The 14,141-nt window shown below is 44.5% G+C and overlaps 1 pseudogene across 1 annotated transcript; it reads left to right on the forward strand.

The window, feature by feature from the left end:
- The first annotated feature begins 488 nt into the window (after positions 1–488).
- LOC311597055 (small ribosomal subunit protein eS6-like) lies at positions 489–9,598 on the forward strand (annotated as a pseudogene). The gene is made up of 2 exons: positions 489–1,204; positions 9,440–9,598. The product of its transcript is annotated as a small ribosomal subunit protein eS6-like (transcript).
- The last annotated feature ends 4,543 nt before the right edge of the window (positions 9,599–14,141 follow it).

A 14,141-nucleotide genomic window follows, 5' to 3' on the forward strand; every position in this document is an offset into this window, starting at 1 on the left:
TGTAGCAGCCTACTTCCTTTGTGGATTAGCCCTAAGGGACCTTGGAGCCAATGTTCGGGTGTACACTCATGTCTCTGATCTCAGGGCTATTCTCAATCTTGGCTCCAGACAGGTAGGTGGGGTGCCCAGGACACAACGGCCAGGAGTCACAGTGGCCAGGTCATCATGTCCACTTACCTAAGCTGCAGAATGGATGTGACTGGGGCCCTGCATAAAGCCATATTCAGTTTCACCAGCTACCAGAAGATCCATATCTCAAAGAAGTGGGGGCTTCTCTAATGTACAAAAATTTGAAGATATGGTAGGTGAAAAGTGGCTCGTCCTTGATAGCTGGGGTCAAATATATCCCCAGCCATGGTCCCCTGGGAGCACTACACCCAAGGACTTCTACTGGGCTGACCCACACTTCATCATTTCATATTTAGTGATAAATCTCACATCCAGTCTGAGGAAAAGTAAGCACCTCCTAGACAGTTGGCTGTGTCAAGATGAAGCTGAATATCTCTTTCTTAGCCATGGGTCAGACACTCATTGAAGTGGATGATGAACACAAGCTTAGGATGTTTTATGAGAAGCATACGGCCACAGAAGTAGCTGCCGAAACACTGGCTGAAGAGTAAAGGGTTGGGTGGCCCAAATCAGTGCTGGGAATGACAAACAAGGTTTTCTCATGAAGCAAGGTTCCTGGACCCATGGAAGAGGACACCTCCTGTTAAGGGACGCTCTTCTTATAGACCGAGGGGAACTGGAGAACAAAAGTGCAAGTCTGTTTGGGGATGCACTGTGGATACCAATCTGAGTGTTCTCAACTTGGTTATTATAATTTTTAAAAGGGGGAGGGGAGAAGGATATTCCTGGACTGCCATACCCAGTGTGGCTCAGTGGTTGGGCCCCAAAAGAGCTAGCAAAATCCTAAAGCTTTTCAATCTCTCTAAAAAAGATGATGTCCACCAAGATGCTTTCAGAAAGCCTTTAAACAAAGAAGATAAGAAGCCCAGGACCACAGCACCCAAGATTCAATGTCTTAGTCTTAGTTACTCCATGTGTCCTGCAACACAAACCCAGACAAATTGCTCTGAAGAAACAACACACTAATGAAAACAAGGAGGCGGCTGCAGAATATGTTAAACTTTTGGCCAAGAGAATTAAGGAAGCCAAAGAGAAACACCAGCATCATCTTGATTCACAGCTAAATGAATATTGTGTTTATAAATGGAAATTTAAAAGTGTTATGTTTTCTGGGGCCATAAGGCTTTCTTATGTATATTATATATAATATAGATTTTGAATTGAGTCATTAATGCAATTGATTTGGTGACACTGTGAATCAAAATTGGATCATTGTTAAACAGGAAAAGTCAAATGAAAGGATATTCATGTTTCAATGAAAAAGATGGAAAATGGTGTCTTCATTAAAGGAATCTCTGCTCCCCAAAATGTATGAAACCAGATAGCTCCCTGCCCCAAACTCAGGTATTTCCTCTCCAGGTGATGCCCCACAGTAAGAATTGGAGTAGAGGGCTGGGGAGATGGCTCATAAGGACCTGAGTTTGGATCCCCGCAACTCAAGAACAAACAGCAGTGTGTACTTGTAATCCCAGCATTGGAGGGGGGTGGTGGTAAGAGGGTCTGTCCATGGAGCTTGCTGACCAGCCATGCCAGCCAATCAGTGAGCTCCAGGTTCAAGGGGAGACTGCCTCAAAAAGTAAGGTGGGGAAAAAAAATCAAAGAACACATTCAATACCAATCTTTGACTTTCATACGAGCCTATATACATGTACATACATGCTCATACATGTGTCCTCATCCTTCCCCCGTGAATACACAAAATAATTGTAGTGGATATTTGAGAAGGGTGATGAAGAAGATGAGATAAGAAAATAAACCAGGTCCACTCTCTGCCCTGGGAGTCCCAGGCTGTTCAGTTTCAGAGACTTTAGACACAGACTCCTTTCAATTCCCTGTGCTGGCTAATCTCCTTGAAAACTGCATCAGCAAAGAATATGGATGGCCCTGAGCTTGGGAGTCTCTGAAGGACGCCCATGCATAGGTGCTTTCTCAGAGGCCCGTGGGCTGTGTGGCTTGGGTCTGCAAACTGGAGATGCATAGAGCTCTACCTTGGGCTTTCCGTGCTCCTGCGTGTGTGTGTGTGTGTGTGTGTGTGTGTGTGTGTGTGTGTGTGTGTGTGTGTCTGTCTGTCTGTCTGTCTGTCTGTCTGTCTGTCTATCTATCTGTCTGCATGTGTGTACCAGGCAGAGGCCAACCTCAAGGGTATTTTCCTTAGGTGCTATCCACTTGTTTGTTTTTTTTGTTTGTTTGTTTGTTTGTTTTTGAGACAGGGTCTCTTACTGGCCTGGAACTTGCCAAGAAGACTAGGCTAGTTTCTCAGCTCGACCCAGGGATCTGTTTCCACCCTCTCAGGCCTGAGACTACAAGGTCATGTGCCTAGAATTTTACCTGGGTGCTAGGGACTGACCCTCGGGTCCTCATTCACCAAACCATCTCCCAGGCCGCTCACGGGGCTTTTCTCAGGGTTGATTGAGGTAATGAATATAAAGAGCCAGTCTGTGACAAATGCTTGAAGAAGAGTCAGAGGATTCTGAGGATTTCTCCCAACCGATGCACTCTGGGAGGGACGCCAAGATCCCCCTTGCTTCCAGTCACCACTGAGCAGACTATTTCCCTCTCTCGGTGCCCCCAGCGAAGGCAATGCTGTCACTGAGACTGTCTTGGCATCCCCGTGACAGAAAGCAGAGCTCTCCTTGGCTCACTTTCATGTGTTTAGTTTTTATTTGGCTTAAGTTTTTCCAACTACTGGGGCTTTTTTGATTTAAACTAAAATGTTTACACCAGACAATATTTACCCACGGGTCCTAACCCTTCCTTCCTTAGGAGGGTGACCATTCCTGGTGTCTCCCACCGGAGAAGCAACAGCCACAGATCTGGACATTTGGAGAAAGGTTTTGGCAGGCTTCCTAGGGTTCCCCCATTTCTCAGGGCGAGGATTATAATCAGCCTATGTGCAGGGTGTGTGAGCCCAGAAAATGACAGTCACTGCTTTCCAGGAACAGAAAGCCCTCCTGGAAGCACTGGGGTTGCCTGGGGGCCAACTTTGAATCAGGCAATCCAATATTTGGGTTTTCTACAGGCGAAACAAAACAAGATATTGATAGGCTGAGAAGTCACCATCGGAGTCAGTGGCTGCTGCTGGCTCTGGTGTCGCTTCTACACTAACTTTATTGCTCAGACACTGGCACAGTGGCACAGCGGCTGGATCTGACTGCCACCTTGCCTCCAGAGTGGGGGCCTCACTGGGTGAGCTCTGCACTCTCAGTTTGTTTTTCTGCAAACGCAGGGGGTCTGTTTTCTTTCTCTAAAGAACCCATTTGTGCACGTTGTCTCTCCTGTGGCCCCTTCTTCACTGCCCTTCCGAGCTCAACTATAACACGTGGGTCCCTGGGGTGCCTAATCTAAATGACTATTTTTACTTGGAATTTAGTTTTCTTCTGAGGCAGACAAGAGGGCTTGGTCTATTAAAGTGCTTGCTGCGCAAATACGAGTGAGGATCTTAGTTCAATCCCAACACTATCTATGTAAAAAGATGGATGTGGTGGCATGTGCATGCAAACCTAGTGCTGGGGCATGGTGACGGATAGAACCCTAGGGCTTGTCAGCCAGCCAGTGTAGACGAATCAGGTAGCCAGTGGGAGACCTTGTCCCAGTGAGAGAGACCCTGCTTTAAAAAACAAGGTAGATAAGGTAGATGGTATTTGGGATAAAGAAGAATGACAATTGAGTTTATCTAATCTCCATTCACACACACATTTACATACACATAAACTTGCAAGTACACACACACACACACACACACACACACACACACACACACACACACACACATTTTTGTCCTGTTCTTTTGTTGAGAAGGGTGATAGGTCATGGGTTGTGTGTATTCATGGCCCAATTACTTACCCCTCTCTGTGTCCATTCCTTGAACCATATGTACCCTCCCATCTGCACTCAGGTCCAACTATGCGGCTTGCTCTGGCTAATGGAATGCTAGCAAAGGTGAATCTACACAGAAGTTTGCGGAGTGGGTGCACAATGAGCTCATCTGCTTCTGTCCCTCTGTAAATGCCCAGGCTAGCCTTCTGGAAGGTGACAGACGTGTGGTTCAGAAACAAGTGTCCCAGTAGGTCCCAACCAACATAGATCAGCCTAGAGTCAGTTAACTCTTAAACACATGACCAAAGCCAGCCAAGACCAGAACCTTTCAACTGATCTGCAGACTGATGAATGAAATCCATGTTTCTTATCCGAAGTCACAGTGTTTGGGGGATGTTAGCTACACTGCGTTGCTAGGTAATAGACAGTGTGTAGGTGAGGGAAAGGCCTGCTCTCTGCGAACAGAATCCTGGGAGCACTGAGCCCCATATGTAACACTTCCCATGGGCTCTAGGAATGGCGAGACTTGGAAAAGGGAAGGAGTCTTGAACATGACGTTCAAACACTTCTGCCGTGAGGTAACAGATCTGCGTCAGTGAGATTAGGCACAGGTAAGACTGTATATCTTATACATATACTTATGTGCTGTGCGTCCTTGCGCAATACAGTGTAAGCTCTTGGTCCTGTGCCCCTCACTTATAAAACAGGAAGGCAATAAAAGCACCCACCTCACAAAGCTCTGACAAAGAACAATAGTTTTTTTTAATCTGAAAGAATTTACATTGACAAATAAAATGTGTATTTTTTTTTTAGTATACAACACAATATGTATTCATTATGAAATGAATGCTAAGTCGAGCTAATTAGCATATACATTACCTCAATGCTTTATTTTTCCTGGCGAGAACACTTAAAATCTACTCTCTTAGTAATTTTCAAGTACACGGGACATTGTTGTTAATGATACTCCCTGGGTTGTACAACATAGCTCTTGACCTTCTGCTTCCTGTCTGTTTGAAATCTGTGTCCTTTTACCATCATCTCTGCTCCCATCATCCTCAGGCCATGATACGAATTCTATACCCTTCCATGAGCTCCCCACCCCTCTCAGATTTTGTATGATAGATGACGTCATATGACACTGGTCTTTCCATGTCTGGCTCATTTCCCTTAGCACAGTGTTCTCCATGGTTGCCCACTTTATCATAGAGGACAGGGTGCTCATTTTTAATTATATTCCATTATCAATGTACATCATGTTTTATTTATTCATTCATCTCTTAGTAGAGACACTTAGATCAGATGCATATCTTGGCTGTTCTGAATTAGTGCTGCAATCAACATGGAAATGCAGATGTCCCTGACATTTTGATCTTACTTCCTTAGGCTACATACCATGTAACAGAATTGCTGGGTCACATGGTCTACTTTTAACTACTTGGGAAACAGCCATACTGAGTTCACAATGGCTATATATTTAGATTCCTATTAACAGATTCTAGAATTTCTGTCTTCAACCACTTCCCTGTCAGAACTTGTTATTTTCTGAGTTTTGGGAAATAGCCACTGTATCAGGTATGGAGTAGCATCTTACTGTAGTTTTGGCTGGCATTTCCCTGGTGACTAGTGATGTCCCAAACACTTTGTCAAACACCTGTTAGCCACTTACATATTTTCTCCAGAGAAATGTCTCTTCAGGCCCTTTGCCTACTGTTTAATGGGGTTCTTTGTTTATTGCTATTGAGGTGCTTTGAGTTTCTTGTTTCTTTTGGGTATTGCTCTTTTATACTTTAGTTCATAAGTATTTTTCTTTTATTCTGTAGGTTGTCTTGTTTCCTTTGCTACGCAGAAGCTTTGTCATTGATGTTGTCACATGCGTCAGGTTGTCTGTCTTATATGCACTTTTGCAGCAATACCCAAAATGTCACCACTCAGGCCACTGTCATGGAACCATAATGTGTTTTCTCCTGACTAATTGACAGCTTTACGTCTACATGCAAGTGCGTCCCCTGAGAGAAAGGTCTAGCTTCCTCCTTCTGCACGTGGATGCCCAGTGTTCCCAAAACTATTTATAGAGGAAACCATCCTTTGCCCCCTGTGTGTTCTTGACATTTTATCAAAAACCAATTGATCTTAGCACACTTTGAATTGCCCATTGTGAGGCCTGGGATAGTATTTATTAAATAAATAAAGTGTGACCTCATTTATACTGCAGGCTCGGTAACCGCTGGGGACATTTGGTAGGAATGGTACACTGGCATCCTGGAAAGGCTGGTTTTCACCATTAACGCTAAAGAACTCAAAACTAGGGAGGAAAACACATTCTTCTTTTGAAAACACACTTTTCTGCCCTCCGTTACTTCTTCTTCTAGTTAGGCTGGGGGCAGTGCTGGATGTGCGATTTCAGGAAGGGTGGGAGGGATGACGTTACCTGATTCTCAGGAAAAAAAATATTCCACTCCAAGCTATTGTGATATGAGTTTAGGACGGAAAGGAAACCTTTGGCTTTTTTGAAAACCTCCAGTGAGAATGTCTCTGCGGACACTCTGAAGCCAGGCTTCCAGTGAGCTCTCTTTTAAAGTAATGCATGTGGATCGACAGCTTTTAGTTCTGCTGTGGTGGGGAAGGCGTTTGAGTGTGTGAGCATTTGTGTACGTGCATGAGCAAGTGTGCATGTGAGTGCGTGTGTTCTCACATGCATGTGTGTGCACGTCCTGTCTCAGCGTTGATGTGGTTTGAGCAAGGGCTTATTCCTGTCCTCCTGCGGACTCCTCTGACCCCCTCCTCTCCTCCACAGTCCTTTCAGGTCATTAGTCAGAGCCTTGGGCATTATGGGGATTTTAATTACATAAAACTGAAAGGATAAGACCATCTCAATCCACCTAAATCACACACACACACACACACACACACACACACACACACACAGTGGTAATGTCTTGCGTTTTGCCAGGCCCTTATAAGGATGCTACGTCAAAGCTTCAGCAAGACCATGCTGCACAGAAGCTCAGAGCAGACGGACAGACTGGGGACAGACCATATATCCTTGGATGAGGACAAACGACTAGTGGAAACTGCCTCCAGGGAGTGTGTTTACAAGTGGAGACGGATCCGACGACACAGCAGTGACACTGCCAGCTGAAGTTTCCCTTCTGCCGTGGACTGTGGACATCCTACGTGGTATGGAGTTTTCAAATGGAACCTTCTCTTCCACTCTTCACGGTTGTGTTACAAACAGCTCCCTACTGTAGAGGCTTTAAAGAACAACCATTTCATTAAGCTCCTGGCCTATAAGGTTGGATGGGGGATATGGCAGAGAGAGTGGCCTCTGCTCCATGATGCCTGGGGTCAGTAGGGGAGGTTTGAATGCTGGGAGGGAGGTCCATATCTAGGTACTGGCATGATCTAGGGGCTCACTGAATGTCTGGTGCCTGAGCAGGAGCAACCTGAATGCTGGGAACATGAATTAATTACCATCTAACAGTGAGGAGACCACATATCTATTGTACCCCAGCCTTCATAGGTCAGGAATCTTCCCTACAGAGTGTAATTACAGATGTGTTGGCTAGTTTTATGTCAGCTCCACACAAGCCAAGTGGAGGAAGCCTAAATTGAGAAAATCCCTCCATAAAATCCTGGTGTAAGGCATTTTTTAAAAAATTAGTGATTGATGGGGGAAGGTCCAGCCCATTGTAGGTGCTGCCATCCTTGGGGTGGTGGCCCTGAGCTCTATAAGAAAGCAGGCTGAACAAGCCATGAACAGCACCCCTCCATGGTCTCTGCATCCACTCCTGGCTCCAGGTTCCTGTTCTCTGTGTTTCCATCCCGACTTCTTTTGATGATGAACAGTGATGTGGAGGCATACGCTGAATGAACCCTTTCCTTTCCAAGTTGCTTTGGTCATGCTGTTTCATCACAGCAATAGTAATCCCAGCTAAGGCTACAGGATTCACAGGAGGTTCAGCTAGGGAAAAGTGTGCTTCTAAGTGCTCTTGTATGAAGGCCATAGGCCTCAGGTACCTGTGAGTCGTTGAACTAAGGATGAGGTGTGGCTTGCTGCCATATTTCACCACAACACGGCAGCTGGGGGCAATTGGGTTTCATTTACAAAGACTTTAAAACTCCAGGAGTCTGAGCCTAGGAAGTCATTCTACTTGACTTCCTGTTTATACAAATTTAAGGACAAGAGAGTTAAACTCCATTTTTTGAGGAGGATGGGGTTACTGTTTTAGGCAGGGTTACTGTTTCTATGGTGAAAAACTATGACCAAAGCAACCTGGGGAGGAAAGTATTTATTTGGTTTTTGGTTTCACATCATAGTTCACCATCAAAGGATGTCAGGAAAGGAACTTAAACAAGTCATGAAGGAGTGCTATTTACTGGCTTGCTCTTCACGGCTTGTTCAGCTTGCTTTCTTAGACCCTAGGATCACCAGTCCAAAGGTGGCCCCACCCACAGTGGATTGGGCCTTCCTCCATCAGTCACTGTCTTAGGGTTTTATTACTCTGATGAAGTACCTCTAATTAAAGGAAACCATTTCATTAGGGGTGGCTTACAGTTTAGATGTTTAGTCCGTTATTGTCATGAAGGCACGCAGGCAGACATGATACTGGAGTTGAGAGCTTAGAGTTCTACATCTGAATCAGTAGGCAGCAGGAAGAGAGAGAGACACAGGGCCTGGATTAAGCATCTAAAACCTCAGAGCCAACCCCCAGTGACATACTTCCTCCAACAAGGCCACATCTCCTAATATTGTCACTCCCATAGGCCATTTTCATTCAAACCACCACAAACACTAATTAAGAAAATGCCTATACCTGGATCTTATAGAGGCAGTTTTCCAATTGAAGTTCCCTCATTTCAGATGACTCTAGCTTATGTCAAGTTGATATAAAACTAGCCAGAACTAGTTAATATCTTGTCAACTTGACAAACAAACATATCACCATTAAGCCATAACCTTTCCTTTCTTGTTCATCTCCAAGATCACACATTAACTTCAATATCACAATAAAAAACAATTTATAAACTTTAAAAGTCCCACAGTCTTTATAAATTCAAAACTTTAAAATTTAGTCTCTTTAAAAATCCAACATATGTTTTAAAACCTAATATCTCTTTTAAAATTCATTCTCTCAACTGTGAGAATAAAATAAAATAAAATAAAAAACAAGTTAAATACCTTTTTATTTCAAGAAAGAAGAACTAGAGTATAGTCATAATCTAAACAAAGCAAAACCAAACTTCAGCAGTGTAAATAACTAAACATCAAATTATGTGATATTCATTCATGATCTTTTGGGGTCTTCCAAAGGGCTTGAGTCACTTTTCTTGCTCTGTCCTCTGTAGCACATACATTCTCAGGTCACCACCATTCCATACTTGCTGCTGTTCTTGGTGGCAATCCCATGATACTGGCATCTCCAAAATGCTGAAGTCTTTTACTGCAAATGTGCTGCACTTTCTTCATTAGCTCCTTCTGTGCTTTCTTCAGGGACTCCAATCCTGCCACACAGCCCTACGCCTCAGCTTCTCTCCACGACCTCGTCATGCCTTCAAAACCAGTACCACCTGGGTGACTCCTACACTACCAAGTTCAGATGCCAACAGCAGATACAACCTTGGCTACTTCTGGAACACAGCTCCTGTGTGAAGACCCTAAGGAAACACTCCCCAGAAGACTTTACCTCAGTGATGCTGGTCTGTTCTTCTTCATACCTGATTCTTCAGTCCCAACTGACCAATATATCCATTGTCCCAGCAAACAAAGATTTTACTTTAGCATTTTTTGTATCTTGTTAATCACAGCTGATTCTTTAGCTCCAGCTGACAAGGATCACAGATTCCTCACACAAATGGTCTGGTAGAATATTTGTTTCCCTCTGTACCTTCAACTTAGGCCTCCACAGTCTGTGTTGCTCTCAGCATTATCTTTTAAGCTCCTACAGAATAGCCCACTGAGCTCTCCACACTCAATGGCTTTTCTAGCTCAAAGTTCCAAAGCCCTTGTACAATCCTCCCCAATGCAACATGATTGGGTCTGTCATATCAATTCCCCACTCCTGGTACCAATTTGTCTTAGTCAGGGTCACTATTGCTATGATGAAACATCATGACCAAAGAAATTTGGGAGAGTCTAAATTAGGGTTGATATTGCTATGATGAAAGACCAGGACTGAAGTAACTTTGGGGAAGAAAGGATCCATTTGGCTTACACTTTCACATCACTGTTCATCATCAAAGGAAGGCAGGACAAGAACTCAAACAGGGCAGGAACCTGGAGCCAGCAGCTGATGCAGAGGCCATAGAGGACAAGTGCTTACTGGCTTGCTCTTCATGCCTTGCTTAGTTTCTTATAGAACCCAGACTACCAGCCCAGGGATGGCAGCACCCACCATGGGATGGACACTCCCCCCAGTGATTAAAAAAAATACCCTAAAGCTGGATCTTATGGAGACGTTTTCTCAGTGTAGGTTCCCTCTTTTCAGAAGACTCTAGCTTGTGTCAAGATGACACAAAAATAGCCAGGACAGACACCGTGGCTGCCCTCTGTGGACTCTGTTACACCATGCCACCTGACTGTAATCATTGCAGTCTGAGACTGTTGCTCACCTTTGTGTAGGGGTTGTTCTAGTTTGTTTTCAGTTACTGTGAAAAATTCCACAATTAACTCACCTTACTACTTACAGTTCACTGTGGATGGACACCAAAGCAGGTATTCAAGGCAGAAAACCTGGAGTGGAGACTGAAACTGAGACCACAGAAGAATTCTGCTTACTGCACTGCTTCCCCTGGCAAGCAGATAAACTTACCACACACCGAAATTAGCCAGACTCAAAGTGTATACAAGTCGATGAACTTCCATGCAGTTCAGAATTGGCGTTCGAATGGAAGCTGTGGAACTTCACATTAAATTTTATAATTTCAGCATTAAATATATTTTATGCACTTATCCACAGGTAATGGATATGAGTAATAAAGGAGGACATAAAGCTAATTGTTTTTCTAGGTATAATTCTGTCATGGTGTGTGTGTGTGTGTGTGTGTGTGTGTGTGTGTGTGTGTGTGTGTGCTGGCTTAGCTACCTTCCTTATACATACAAAGCCACATAGGGATGTTACTGCCTAAAGTGGGCTTGGTCCTCCTACGTCAATTGGCAATCCAAGAAAATACCCCATGAATATTGGTCCACAGGCCAATCCAGTGGAAGCACTTCCTCACTTGAGGTTCCTCCTTCCTAGATGTGACAAGTTGACAACTTAAGCTAACTATAACAGAGGTTGTAGAGAATGGAGGTGTGACAGTAGAAGGTCTAGTGGCCTGCTAAGGGTGACCATATACTTCTTTGTAAATCCAAGCAGTGACACTACCACAGTGAAAGACAGTACTCTAGATATAGGCAAGCATATCTCATTAGGCCAGATCTGCTCAATCACCCTCTTTTGAGATTCCCTTTAGACCTGGCCTGGGGTCAGCAGTGGGACTCTGAGGACTGCAGGGATAAGGAATGTGGCCCACCAGGAACACAAGAAAAGCCACCCACTCACTTCTAGGTCACAGACTCCTGACTGAAATTGCTTTCACAAAACAAACTCAGAGGATGTTTATTGATCCAAGTAATTAACACTTTCAAAGAAGTAGAGCTTCAGACCTTGCTGGACCTAGGGTTTCTAACCATGTCATCAAGACCCCGTTCTTCTCATTTCCAGGCCCTGCTTGGCCTGTGCCAGGTGCGATGGTTAATCGCGATTGCCAAAGATTGCCAAATCTACAGGGTTGGGAACCACCTGTCTGTGAGGGAAGGTGGGAAGACACGCTCTGAATGTAGCCAGTGCCATTCCGTGCATGGGGACTCTGGGATGCAGAGAAAGGAAAAATGAGCCAACCCATCACGTTCATCTCTCTTTCTCTATCCTGACTACAGACACAGTGTGACCAGCCAATTCCCTTTCCTGACACCACGCTTTCCCAACAAGTTAGCCCATGCCCTCTAACCGTCTTCCGGAAGAAACCTTCCATCCTTTAGAAGCTTTAGTCTTAGCAGTGAGAAAAGTAAATTGCATCTCAGGCGGCTTTCTTTTTTTTATTTTTTTTAATTAATTTATTCAGATTGCATCTCAATTGTTTTCCCCTCGCTGTATTCTCCCATTCCTCCCTCCCTCCCGCTTTCACCCTATTCCCGTACCTCTAGGTCTGTGACCAAATAGGACCTCCTCACCCACCATATGGTCACAGGCCATCAAATCTCATTTTGCTAGCCTACTATGTCAGGCGTCTTTCTTCACAGGGTACATGGAGATCTTGCAACCCTTGTGTCCCTAGAAATCTCAATGGAAAACAAAACTTTCCACTCACTGAAACCCAATCTCATTGGCTCTGTCTGTTACATGACTCTTGAGCCAATTTGTAGACAAGAGGGAAGGGACGCAGTGACTGGCTTGCTGGGGGAACTCAGGGTTAGGGCAACTCTGCGAGGACAGGGTCTGAGCACATAGAGGGCTTGTTCTGTGTGTGAGCTGGATGTTTGCTTGCTGTAGAAAAAAAAACCCCGAGAGGACAAGGCAAGGAAGGAAAGAATAACTTTGATTCACTTTCTGAGGGTTATCTTCAAAGCTGTCTGGATCTGCGGCTCTGGGTCCAAGAAGAGGCAGAATCTCATGCCACAGGGTTATGCCAGAGGCTGCTCATGTGATGGTGGCCAGGAAGCAGAGAAGAGGATATGGCTTCCAGATGGGCTTCTCTATCCATCCCACTTGGACATCACCCTGTTGCAAGGTGCTGCCCATATCCAGGCCAGATCTCCCTGCCTCATTTGATGTGCCACATGGAAACATCCCCCAAAACATATCTGGGGTTTCGGATTTACTAATGTTCCGGGTATTTTCCACTTTAATCAGGTTGACAGCCAAGATTTATTTTCACAACTTGGGAGATGAACTGAGATATTGTCACCAGGGCAGGGACAATGAAAACTGCCTCTCCAGTGTACCTTCCTTATTAAGCAAAGGACTACAAGATGGACGAGAGAAGTAGGCCCGTGGATTATGCTTCCAAATCTGTCTGACTCTGTCATTTACATGGCATGACATCTCTATGAAAACAGTTAAACTGATGGTCCCCCTCTCCTTTGATAGGTCCAGAAACTGTAGCCAATCAGCAGGGGAAGAGAGGATGTATCAAATCTATATCAGTTACCTATTTCCATAATAATGCTATGAAGCAAACTGCTCAAAACCCAGTCACACACAGCAACAGGTGTTTCTGCTGCTCACACGTGTGTGCACTTGGAATACAATGCAGAGGGTCCCTCTAGGCTCCTCTAGCTCTCTCAGCCTCTGTGGATGGCCAGAGGTTTGCTCGATGTTCACACATCTGGTGGTCGGCTGGCGGAACATCTGTTTACCTTTGTCTTCTGGTCTTCCAGAGGACTGCCTTGAATAGGTTCTCACAGTGGAGCTCTAAGGGCAAGATGGACTGCACTTTGAAAACATCTGCAAGTTAGCAGGATGGTGGTGGCACACACCTTTAATCCCAGCACTTGGGAGGTAAAAGCAGGATGATATCTGTGAGTTCGAGGCCAGCCTGGTCTATAGAGTGAGTTTCAGGACAGCCAAGGTTACACAGAGAAACCCTGTCTCAAAAGCAAAACAAAATAAAAAACAAACAAACAAAAAAAGAAAGGAAGGAATGAAGAAGGGAAAAAAAAGGAAAGAAAGAGAAAGCCTTTGCTAGGAAGTCTCACCAGCACCCCTTGGTCCAAAGCAAACCATGGGGCTAAGCTCAGATTCAAGGAGAATCTATTAGATCCTACCTCTTTGGTAAAAACTGCAAATTCACCTGAAAGAAAGGGATGTGCACTTGAGGAGGAGATGTGTGGAGTGCAAACCTTTAATGGTTAGTCTCCCACAGAACAAAAGGAGAGGGTAACTTTCCTCGGTTCTTTGAGTTTGCTAAATAGAGATGAGTGGATTTTGCTTCTCAATAGGCTGGATAAAATTCAGGATTAATCATCGCTTTACCTCACTGAAGCAGCTTTTAAAGATGTTCCTTTCTCAGCTGCTATAGAAAACACGATGGCTCATCAGACCTAAAAATAGAAGTACCCTGTGAGCTAACAATTTTACATCTGTCTTTATACCTCAAAGAAACTGAAAGCAGGCAACTAAACAAATATCCATGTACAGTGTCCACAGTGG

The sequence above is a fragment of the Acomys minous genome, assembly GCF_964271855.1.
Source record: "Acomys minous genome assembly, chromosome: 1".
Lineage (NCBI taxonomy): Eukaryota > Metazoa > Chordata > Mammalia > Rodentia > Muridae > Acomys > Acomys minous.